The following is a 9,930-nucleotide window of genomic DNA, read 5'->3' on the forward strand; positions in this document are numbered from 1 at the left end:
AATACTGGAGGGGGTTCGGATGATAACCTGAAGGTGGACTTTTTAGGCATAGATGCATGCTAGATAGCGGTCTATGTACTTTGTCGTAATGCCCAATTAAATCTCACTATACTCATCATAATATGTATGTGCATGGTCATGCCCTCTTTATTTGTCAATTGCCCAACTGTAATTTGTTCACCCAACATGCTGTTTATCTTATGGGAGAGACACCTCTAGTGAACTGTGGACCCCGGTCCAATTCTCTATACTGAAATACAATCTCTTTGCAATACTTGTTCTACTGTTTTCGCAAACAATCATCTTCCACACAATACGGTTAATCCTTTGTTATGACAAGCCGGTGAGATTGACAACCTCACTGTTTCGTTGGGGCAAAGTACTTTGGTTGTGTTGTGCAGGTTCCACGTTGGCGCCGGAATCTCTGGTGTTGCGCCGCACTACATCCCGCCGCCATCAACCTTCAACGTGCTTCTTGACTCCTACTGGTTCGATAAACCTTGGTTTCTTTCTGAGGGAAAACTTGCTGCTGTGCGCATCATACCTTCCTCTTGGGGTTCCCAACGAACGTGTGAGTTACACGCCATCATCCACCATGGGGCCCACGACCTAGGAGGCCTAGCATGGGCCGAGGGGATGCTCCCTGGCCTAATGGGCCAGGGGCACATGGCCCCAAGGCCCAGGCCGGCCAACCCCCTAGGGTTTCCTAGGGGGGATCAACTTGGGGGAGGGGAAAGCCCTCTCCCCCCTCTTGGCCGCCGCCCCCCAACCCTAGATGGGAAGGGGGCCACCTTGGCCGGCTGGCCCCCTATATAAAGAGGGGAGGGGGTGGCCGGCCACACCCCTATCCATTGCCTCCTCCTCTGGCCGCCTCTCCCTCCACCATACGCTGCTCCGGCTTAGGCGAAGCCCTGTAGTTTTCTTCCTCCACTACCACCACCACGCCGTCGTGCTGCTGGAACTTGGAGGAGATCTACCACACCTCCGCTGCCCGCTGTAACGGGAGAGGAAGGAGCTTCATCGACACCGTACGCGCGACCGAGTACGGAAGTGCTGCCGGATTGCAGCACCGGGGACGATCGTCTACACCAACAACGAGATTAATCTCGTAGGCTTTGGAATCTTCGAGGGTTAGTCTCATCTCCATCTCGTTGCTTCGATCTTCTAGATCAGATCTTGGGTGTTCCATAGATTAGATCTTGGATTTATTCATCTTTGCGGTAGGAAATTTTTTGTTTTCCATGCTACGAACCCCATCAGTGGTATCAGAGCCATGTCTATGCATAGATCTGTTGCACGAGTAGAACACAATGGTTTTGTGGGCGGTGATGCTCTTGTTGCTTTAGTTTGTGTACTTTGCTTCTTGCGGGATGGTGGGATGAATCGGTCCGGGCTAACCTTACATGACCGCGTCTCATGAGACTTGCTCCACGCTTGACATGCAACTTGTATTGCATAAGTGGCTTTGCGGGTGTCTGTCTCTCCCACCATAGTGAAGATTGTAATTTACACTTCTATTGTCAACACTAGTATCACCGTTGTGGTTCATGTTCGTAGGTAGATTGGATCTTACTCGAAAACCCTAAACCACGTAAAATATGCAAACCAAATTAGAGGCGTCTAACTTGTTTTTGCAGGGTTTGGTGATGTGATATGGCCATGATGTGATGATTATTATATTTGATGTATGAGATGTTCATTATTGTATTATGGCAACCGGCAGGAGCCTAATGGTTGTCTTTAATTTTTGTTAAAGACCTGCGTCTATTCATCATGTAATAGCTTTATTTCAAGTAGTTGTTATATTACATATAAGTGATGGACAACCATGAAGCGGCGCCACTGACCTTGACGCCATGCTGGTGATGATGGAGGTCATGTCCGTGCTTTGGAGATGGAGATCAAAAGCACAAAGAAGAAAGGCCATATCATATCACACATTATGAATTGCATGTGATGTTAATCCTTTTATGCATCTTATTTTGCTTAGATCGCGACGGTAGCATTATAAGATGATCCCTCTCACTAAATATCAAGATAATAAAGTGTTCATCCTTAGTATGCACCGTTGCTAAGACTTGTCGTTTCGAAGCATCTCGTGATGATCGGGTGTGATAGACTCTACATGTGCATACAACGGGTGCAAGCCAGATTTGCACACGCGGATACCAAGGTTGCCTTGACGAGCCTAGCATGTACAGACATGGTCTCGGAACACGGGATACCGAAAGGTAGAGCATGAGTCATATGAATGATATGATGAACACTTTGAGTGTTCGCCTTTGAAGCTACATCTTTTCTCGTGAAGATCGGACTTGGTGTAGTGGATTTGGTTCATGTAATCACTAAGACAATGCGAGGGATGTTGTTTTAAGTGGGAGTTCACCTAGTTAATTTCAGAATTAAAATTGAACTCAATTTGTCATAAACTTAGTCTAAACTCTTTGCAAATATGTTGTAGATCATGGCGCCCCCCTCCATCAATTTTAACCAGTTCCTAGAGAAAGAAAAGCTTAAGGGCAATGGTAGCAACTTCACTGACTGGTTCCATCATGTGAGGATTTTCCTCACTGGTGGAAGCCTGCAATATGTGCTCGATGCACCGCTAGGTCCCCCACCACCTCCTGCAGTGTCCGAGGACATAAAGAATGTTTATGAGACTCGGGCAACTCGGTACTCCGAAGTTCAGTGTGCCATCTTGTGCAGCTTAGAGGCAGAGCTCCAAAAGCGTTTTGAGCACCACGACCCCTGTGAGATGATGCGTGAGCTCAAACTTATCTTTGAGACTCATGCGGCCATGGAGAGCTATGAGGCCTCGAAGCAGTTCTTTACCTGCATGATGGAAGAGGGCAGCTCCGTTAGTGAGCACATGCTCGTCATGTCCGGGCATGCAAAGAAACTCAATGACTTGGGGATGATGATCCCTAACCAGCTGGGTATTCATCGTGTCCTTCAATCACTGCCACCAAGTTACAAGAACTTCGTGATGAACTACAACATGCAGAACATGAATAAAGATTTACCTGAAATCTTTTCCATGCCGAAATCTCTGAAGTAGAGATTAAGAAGGAGAACCAAGTGTTGATGGTCAACAAGACCACCGGTTTCAAAAAGCGAGGCAAGCCTAACAAGGGTAACTTCAAGAAGGGCGGCAAGAAAGTTGCACCGCATCCCGAGAAGCCTAAGGCTGGTCCTAAACCCGAGACCGTGTGCTATTATCGCCAGGGGAAGGGGCACTGGAAGCGCAATTGCCCCAAATACTTGGCCGATCTGAAGAGCGGCCACGTCAAAAAGAAAGGTATATTTGATATAAATGTTATTGATGTCTATCTTACTGGTTCTCGTAGTAGTGCCTGGGTATTTGATATTGGTTCGGTTGCTCACATTTGTAACTCGAAACAGGAACTGCGGAATAGACGAAGCCTGGCAAGAGACGAGGTGACGATGCGCGTTGGAAATGGATCCAAAGTCGATGTGATCGCTGTCGGCACGCTCCCTCTACATCTACCTTCGGGATTAGTTTTAAACCTTAATAATTGTTATTTGGTACCTGCGTTGAGCATGAACATTATATCTGGATCTTGCTTAATGCAAGACGGTTATTCGTTTAAGTCTGAGAATAATGGTTGTTCGATTTATATGAGTAATGTCTTTTATGGCCATGCACCTGAGATGAATGGTTTATTCTTGTTAAATCTCGATAGTAGTGATACACATGTTCATAACATTAATGCTAAGCGAATGAAATTGAATGATAATTCTACTTATATGTGGCACTGTCGTCTTGGTCATATTGGAGTGAAGCTCATGAAGAAACTCCATTCCGATGGACTTCTTGAGTCACTTGACTTTGAGTCACTTGACAGATGCGAGGCATGTCTAATGGGAAAAATGACTAAGACTCCATTTTCTGGTACAATGGAGCGAGCTACAGAGTTATTGGAAATCATACATACCGATGTGTGCGGACCAATGAGTGTAGCATCGCGCGGTGGTTATCGTTATGTTCTAACCTTCACGGATGATCTGAGTAGATATGGATATATTTACTTTATGAAACATAAGTCCGAGACTTTTGAGAAGTTCAAGGAATTCCAAAGTGAAGTAGAAAATCAACGTAACAAGAAGATTAAGTTTACGTTACGATCGCGGAGGCGAATATCTGAGTTATGAGTTTGGCATGCATTTAAAGAAATGCGGAATACTTTCACAGTTGACACCGCCGGGAACACCACAGCGTAATGGTGTGTCCGAACGTCGTAATCGAACTCTCTTAGATATGGTTCGGTCTATGATGTCTCTTACCGATTTGCCGTTATCATTTTGGGGTTATGCATTAGAGACAGCCGCATTCACTTTAAATAGGGCACCATCTAAATCCGTTGAAACGACACCGTATGAACTATGGTTTGGAAAGAAACCTAAGCTATCGTTCCTTAAAGTTTGGGGTTGCGAAGCTTATGCAAAGAAGTTACAGCCTGACAAGCTAGAACCCAAAGCGGAGAAATGCGTCTTCATAGGATACCCTAAAGAAACAATTGGGTACACTTTCTATCACAGATCCGAAGGCAAAATCTTTGTTGCCAAGAACAGATCCTTTCTTGAGAAGGAGTTTCTCACTAAAGAAGTGACTGGAAGGAAAGTAGAACTCGACGAGGTTAATGAACCTTCTCTCATAGATCAGAGTAGCGCAGCGGTCTGGAAGAAGTTCCTGCACAGCCTGCACCGATAGGAGAGGAAGCGAATGATGATGATCATGAAACTTCGAACGAGGAAGCTACTGAACCTCGCAGATCGACGAGGGAACGTACCACTCCTGATTGGTATGATCCTTGTTTGAATGTCATGATTGTGGACAACAATGATGAGGACCCTGCGACGTATGAAGAAGCAATGATGAGCCCAGATTCCAACAAATGGCAAGAAGCCATGAAATCCGAAATGGGATCCATGTATGATAACAAAGTATGGACTTTGGTAGACTTACCTGATAGCCACAAGGCTGTCGAGAATAAATGGATCTTCAAGAGAAAAACAGATGCTGATGGTAATATTACTGTCTATAAAGCTCGACTTGTCGCAAAGGGTTTCCGACAAATTCAAGGAGTTGACTACGATGAGACTTTCTCACCTGTAGCGAAGCTAAAGTCTGTGAGGATTTTGTTAGCAATAGCTGCATTTTTCGATTATGAAATTTGGCAGATGGATGTCAAAACGGCGTTCCTTAATGGTGATATTGAGAAAGAGTTGTATATGGTACAACCCAAAGGTTTTGTTGATCCTGAAAATGCTGATAAGGTATGCAAACTTCAGCGTTCCATTTATGGACTGAAGCAAGCATCCCGGAGTTGGAACCTATGCTTTGATAGAGTGATCAAAGACTTCGGTTTTATACGGACTCATGGTGAGGCTTGTATTTACAAGAAAGTGAGTGGGAGCTCTGTAGCGTTTCTGATATTATATGTAGATGACATATTATTGATTGGGAATGATATAGAACTATTAAGCAGTGTTAAAGGTTATTTGAATAAGTGTTTTTCAATGAAAGACCTTGGTGAAGCAGGATACATTTTAGGCATCAAGATTTATAGAGATAGATCAAGACGCCTAATAGGCCTTTCACAGAGTACATACCTGGACAAGATTCTAAAGAAGTTTAGAATGGATGAAAGCAAGAAAGGGTTCTTGCCTATGTTGCCAGGTAAGGTCTTGAGTAAGACTCAAGGTCCAGCTACAGCAGATGAAAGAGAGAGGATGAGCAAGACCCCCTATGCTTCGGCAGTAGGCTCTCTCATGTATGCCATGCTGTGTACTAGATCGGATATCGCACATGCTGTTAGTTTGACCAGCAGATATCAAAGTGATCCAGGAATGGAACACTGGACAGCGGTCAAGAATATTCTGAAGTACTTGAAAAGGACTAAGGATATGTTTCTTTGTTATGGCGGTGACCAAGATCTCGTTGTAACCAGTTACACCGATGCAAGTTGGAACACCGATCCTGATGACTCTAAGTCTCAGTCTGGGTACGTGTTTATATTGAATGGTGCGGCAGTAAGCCGGAGCAGTTCCAAGCAGTGCACGGTGGCGAAATCTTCAACAGAATCTGAATATATAGAGGCTTCAGAGGCTTCATCGGAAGCGGTATGGATGAAGAGGTTCATTGTTGAGCTTGGTGTGGTTCCTAGTGCATTGGACCCGTTAGTCATTTATTGTGACAACACGGGTGCCATCGCCAATGCAAAGGAACCAAGGTCACACAAGAAGCTGAAGCATATCAAGCTGCATTTTCATTCGATTCGCGAGTACATCGAAGATGGTGAAGTAGAGATTTGCAAAGTACACACAGATCTAAATGTTGCAGATCCGTTGACTAAAGCTCTCCCTAGGGCAAACCATGACCAACACCAGAATGCTATGGGTGTTAGGTACCTTACAATGTAATCTAGATTATTGACTCTAGTGCAAGTGGGAGACTGTTGGAGATATGCCCAAGAGGCAATAATAAAGTGGTTATTATAATATCTTTGTTTTATGATAAATGTTTGCATACCATGCTATAATTGTATTAACCGAAACATTGATACATGTGTGTTATGTAAACAACAAGGAGTCCCTAGTAAGCCTCTTGTATAACTAGCTTGTTGATTAATGGATGATCATGGTTTCGTGATCATGAACATTGGATGTTATTAATAACAAGGTTATGTCATTAGTTGAATGATATAATGGACACACACCCAAATGAGCGTAGCATAAGATCAAGTCATTAAGTTCAATTTGCTATAAGCTTTCGATACATAGTTGTCTTAGTCCTTCGACCATGAGATCATGTAAATCACTTACACCGGAAGGGTACTTTGATTACATCAAACGCCATTGCGTAAATGGGTGGTTATAAAGATGGGATTAAGTATTTGGAAAGTGTGAGTTGAGGCATATGGATCAATAGTGGGATTTGTCCATCCTGATGACGGATAGATATACTCTGGGCCCTCTCGGTGGAATGTCGTCTGATTAGCTTGCAAGCATATGATTTGATCATAAGAGATGACATACTGCGGTACGAGTAAAGAGTACTTGTCAGTAACGAGGTTGAACAAGGTATGGAGATACCGATGATCAAACCTCAGATAAGTAAAATATCGTGTGACAAAGGGAATTGACATCGTATGTAAATGGTTCAATCGATCACTAAGTCATCGTTGAATATGTGGGAGCCATTATGGATCTCCAGATCCCGCTATTGGTTATTGCTCGGAGAGGAGTCTCGACCATTGATACGTCTCCGACGTATCGATAATTTCTTATGTTCCATGCCACATTATTGATGATATCTACATGTTTTATGCATACTTTATGTCATTATTATGCGTTTTCCGGAACTAACCTATTGACGAGATGCCGAAGGGTCAGTTGCTGTTTTCTGCTGTTTTTGGTTTCAGAAATCCTAGTAAGGAAATATTCTCGGAATCGGACGAAATCAACGCCCAGCATCCTATTTTTCCACGAAGCTTCCAGAACACCCGAGAGTCGCCAGAGGGGAGCCCTGGTGGGCCCAGGAGGTAGGCCGGCGCGGCCCAGGCCCTGGCTGCGCCGCCTTACCATCTCACCGCCTCGTCGCCCTTCCGACTCCGCCTCTTCGCCTATATAAAGGTCCCTGACCTAAAACCTCGATACGGAAAAGCCACGGTACGAGAAACCTTCCAGAGCCGCCGCCATCGCGAAGCCAAGATCTGGGGGACAGGAGTCTCTGTTCCGGCACGCCGCCGGGACGGGGAAGTGCCCCCGGAAGGCTTCTCCATCGACACCACCGCCATCTTCATCAACGCTGCTGTCTCCCATGAGGAGGGAGTAGTTCTCCATCGAGGCTCGGGGCTGTTCCGGTAGCTATGTGGTCAATCTCTCTCCCTATGTACTTCAATACAATAATCTCATGAGCTGCCTTACATGATTGAGATTCATATGATGATGCTTGTAATCTAGATGTCGTTATGCTAGTCAAGTGAATTTTACTTATGTGATCTCCGGAGACTCCTTGTCCCACGTGTGTAAAGGTGACAGTGTGTGCACCGTGTGGGTCTCTTAGGCTATATTTCACAGAATACTTATTCACTGTTATGAATGGCATAGTGAAGTGCTTATTTATATCCCTTTATGATTGCAATGTGTTTTGTATCACAATTTATCTGTGTGCTACTCTAGTGATGTTATTAAAGTAGTTTATTCCTCCTGCACGGTGTAATGGTGACAGTGTGTGCATCGTGTAGTACTTGGCGTAGGCTATGATTGTGATCTCTTGTAGATTATGAAGTTAACTATTGCTATGATGGTATTGATGTGATCTATTCCTCCTTTCGTAGCGTGAAGGTGACAGTGTGCATGCTATGTTAGTACTTGGTTTGGTTATATTGATCTGTCATGCACTCTAAGGTTATTTAAATATGAACATCGAATATTGTGGAGCTTGTTAACTCCGGCATTGAGGGTTCGTGTAATCCTACACAGTTAGTGGTGTTCATCATCCAACAAGAGAGTGTAGAGTCTAGCATCTATCTATTTATTCTGTTATGTGATCAAAGTTGAGAGTGTCCACTAGTGAAAGTATAATCCCTAGGCCTTGTTTCCAATACTGCTATCGCTGCTTGTTTACTGTTCTACTGCATCTCTACTTACTACAATATTACCACCATCCATCACACGCCAGTCCTGGACAGCAAAGCACTTTTCTGGTGCTGTTGCTACTGCTCATATATATTCATACCACCTGTATTTCACTATCTCTTCGCCGAACTAGTGCACCTATTAGGTGTGTTGGGGACACAAGAGACTTCTTGCTTTGTGGTTGCAAGGTTGCATGAGAGGGATATCTTTGTCCTCTTCCTCCCTGAGATCGATAAACCTTGGGTGATCCACTTAAGGGAAACTTGTTGCTGTTCTACAAACCTCTGCTCTTGGAGGCCCAACACTGTCTACAAGAATAGAAGCACCCGTAGACATCAAGTACTTTTCTGGAGCCGTTGCCGGGGAGGAAAGGTAAAAGGCACTCATACTCCGGTTCCTGTGTAACGCATTTTCTCGGCGCCATTGTGTGTGTGCTCGAAGCTATTTCCTTTAGATCCTGCAATTGCATCTTTTTGTTTCTTGTTTACACTAGTTAGGCATAATGGAAAACAACAAAAATATGAGAGATCTTTATGAACTTTATCTTGAATTAGGACATGATGTGTTTGAAGAGAGAATTAAAAAACCCATGGAACTTTATATGCATGCTAATGGGAATGTTATTAATATGAATGCTTTGAACACTATTGTTGCTAATGCTATGGAAAATTCTAAGCTTGGGGAAGCTGGTTTTGATGAGCATGATCTTTTTAGTCCACCAAGCATTGAGGAGGAAATCTACTTTGATGATACTTTGCCTCCTATTTATGATGATTATAATGATAGTAGTCTTTTGTTGCCACCTGTTATGGAGGATAAATTTGATTATGATTACAATATGCCTCCTATATTTGATGATGAGAATAATAATGATAGCTACTTTGTTGAATTTGCTCCCACTACAATTAATAAGAATGACTATGCTTATGTTGGGAGTAGTAATAATTTTATGCATGAGACTCATGATAAGAATGCTTTATGTGATAGTTATATTGTTGAGTTTGTTCATGTTGCTATTGAAAGTTATTATGAGAGAGGAAAATATGGTTGTAGAAATTTTCATGTTACTAAAACACCTCTCTATGTGCTTAAATTTTTGAAGCTACACTTGTTCTATCTTCCTATGCTTGTTACTTTGCTCTTCATGAACTTGTTTATTTACAAGATTCCTATGCATAGGAAGCATGTTAGACTTAAATGTGTTTTGAATTTGCCCCTTGATGCTCTCTTTTTGCTTTAAATACTATTTCTTGCGAGTGCATCATT

Source organism: Lolium perenne, chromosome 2, assembly GCF_019359855.2.
Source record: "Lolium perenne isolate Kyuss_39 chromosome 2, Kyuss_2.0, whole genome shotgun sequence".
Lineage (NCBI taxonomy): Eukaryota > Viridiplantae > Streptophyta > Magnoliopsida > Poales > Poaceae > Lolium > Lolium perenne.